Source organism: Ambystoma mexicanum, chromosome 6p, assembly GCF_040938575.1.
Source record: "Ambystoma mexicanum isolate Mex_15411 chromosome 6p, UKY_AmexF1_1, whole genome shotgun sequence".
Lineage (NCBI taxonomy): Eukaryota > Metazoa > Chordata > Amphibia > Caudata > Ambystomatidae > Ambystoma > Ambystoma mexicanum.
Genome location: NC_090935.1, coordinates 710,703,870 through 710,706,990, shown reverse-complemented (window position 1 = coordinate 710,706,990; position 3,121 = coordinate 710,703,870).

The window sequence follows — 3,121 nt, the reverse complement described above, 5'->3', positions numbered from 1 at the left end:
GGCCATGCCGGATGCAGCGGAAAGAGGAACAATAGTTTATGTGGATGATGTCCTGATAAAAAATGAAAGCCTGAAAAGCCATTTTGATGAAATAAGACATGTACTTGGCCAATTGCAGAAAGCAGGCGCCAAAGTATCTTTGCAAAAAGCACAATGGTGCAAGAAAAAAGTGAACTTTCTAGGGCATGAAGTGACTGAACATGGGCTAAATCCACAAAGGAAGAAAATAGAGGCCATACAAAGATTAAAAGATCCTAAAAATGTGAAAGGAGTAAAAAGTTTATTAGGGATGACAGGCTATAACAGAAAGTTCATTGAGAATTATGCAGAAATCACTCAACCATTGACTAAACTGCTTAAACTGAATACTCCCTGGAAATGGGAAAGAGGGCAGTCTGATGCAGTGGCTAAATTAAAGGAATGTCTTGTAAAGGCACCGTGTTTAGCATACCCCATAAAGGACAGGGATTTCTTTATAGAAATAGGTTTTTCTGAACATTGTATGTCAGCAGTGTTATCACAAAAACACGATTTGAATCACAAAACCATTGCATATGCAAGTAAGGCATTTTCCCAAGTTGAAATGAAATTTAATGAATGTGAAAAGGCCCTATTAACCACTGTATGGGCGCTACAACAATTCCGCCCCATTGTTCAGGGAGAAAAGGTGATTATTGAAACAAATCATCAACCTTTGCAATTTTTAGAGAGTAAAAGAATTAGATCAGGCAATCTAGCACAATCCAGAATCACTTCATGGACGCTGGCATTACAAGGTTTTCCCGTAGAAGTGAGATATGGACAAAATAAAAAGAGCCCAATTGCTCAAGGGTTAGCTGACTTACATGACTGTGCAGCTGAACAAATACCAAATGAAATGGAAGTGGAAACTAGTTTACAGGAATTTGAACAATCACCACACAAAACTTTTGATGAAAAAACATGCAAGGATTTGCCAACTGTATATGTGGATGGTTGTGCTTTTCACATTGAAAATGACAGTAATAAACAATTAGTGGCAGGAATAGGAAATGTCTGGTTGAAATGTGAAGGCGTTCCCAGTATAGGGATGAGGATTGGAGATAGGAGCAGTCAGGTGGCGGAATTGGCAGCCATTTATAAAGCAATTGCTACTGCAGTTGATAAAAAGTTCAGTGAAATTGTCCTGGTGACTGATTCTGACTATGCACGGAATAGCTTTGTGGAGTATTTGCCTGGTTGGAAAGCAAGAGGCATGGTTACATACAACAAAAAGCCACTTAAACATGGAAAAATGATACAAGCCATAGACAAATTGGTGTCAGAAAATAATTTAACAATATACTGGAGAAAAATTTGTGGGCATTTAAAAACACCAGGAGAGGATAAGGAGGGAAATGATAAGGCAGACCACCTGGCTAAGATTGGGGCTGTGATGGGAGAATTGCTACCTATTGATTATTTAATGGGTGAAATACAAATTGATGCAGTCACACGTTCTAAAGCACCAAAGGAGGTAGATCAACCGGTGGTGCAGTGGAGTCATGACACGCCAGACCAAGATTTGATTGAGGCACAAAAGAATGATCAAATTTTGGGAATCTATTATAATCATTTGATAGATCCTGAACAAAATCCTTTAACAGAAAATGATTGTATGGGAAAAGAAGAGTTGAGGGTGTTATTAAAGAACAAAACACGAATTAGATTACAGGATGGACTCATGATTAGAAAGTCCATAACAGGGCAAATACAGTGGGTAGTACCCCTTTCATTCAGAGGACTAATGCTACACCATGCACATGATGCCATAACTGCAGGCCATAGAGGTTCACAAAAAACATTAGAAATACTAAAAGATTATGCTTACTGGCCTCATATGTCCCAAGATGTGGAATTATATACTAGAGGATGTCTAGTATGCGCCCAATTTAAACCTGCTTCACCAATGCATAGAGCACCATTGATGAAAAGGGGCCTAACTCTCCCATGGTCAGATTTGCAAATAGACTATGTAGGTCCTTTAAAAAGGTCGAGCAGGGGACACCGTTATATTTTGAGTGTGGTATGTTTGATGTCGAAGTGGATTGAGTGCATTCCTGCACCAGATTGTAGTGCGCAAACAGCAGCCACATTGCTGGTGAACCATGTGTTCTCAAGATTTGGGTTGCCACAAAGAATTGAGTCAGACAGAGAAAGTCATTTCACAAGTACTCTAATGAGTAAGGTATGGCAAATACTAGGTGTGAAAAGGAAACTACATATCGCATATCGGGCGGCGTCTTCAGGTACAGTTGAAAGAAGCAATAGGTCTGTTGTGGATATTTTAAAGAAATTTGTGGCAGAAGCAGGTTCCAGCTGGGATTTGCGTTTACCATTGGTTTTGATGGCAATCAGGTCGACTCCTGCCAAAGCAACAGGTGTTAGCCCCCATGAGGTCTTAACAGGTAGGAAAATGGTGTTACCACAACACCTACTATACAGAACACATGAGCAAACCCTTGTGAGTGCATCCACAGTTCATGAATATATTGATGAACTGAGGAGGCATTTGCAACATGCATTTGCTTTTGTGCAGAGAAATCTGGAAAGAGCTGCTGACAGTGTAAAGTCTTATTATGATAAAAAGACATCAGTAAAGGAATACAGTGTAGGGGATCAGGTATACAAGTTTCATTTTGGAAAAAGTAAACAGAAAAATTCTAAATTTCTAGCAGCCTGGCAGGGGCCATTTCGAATTATAGATAAGGTCTCTCCTGTAGTGTATACAATTTTAAAAAATGAAGGTGAAACAGCAATAGAGCAGTTTGTCCATGTAAATCAAATCAAACCATGCCATCCCAGACATGAGATCAGGCAGCTTGAGCATGTAGAGACAGATAAAGTCCCTTGAACAAAGAAAAGAGAAAATAAATGTGTGTAATCAGGAGGCAGTGACAAAGAAGTTAAAAATAAAAAAGAAGTTGATTGTTATGATGGTACATAAACACTGTAATATATGTAAAAATATATAATATAAATAAATAAATAAATAAATAAATAAATGCACATATAATGGAAGCTCATGGTTGGTGTGCAGAGAGAAAGTGTGTTAAATATTGAATATCTGCTTGTTTTCTTTTAACTTGTGTTTAATTTCAGA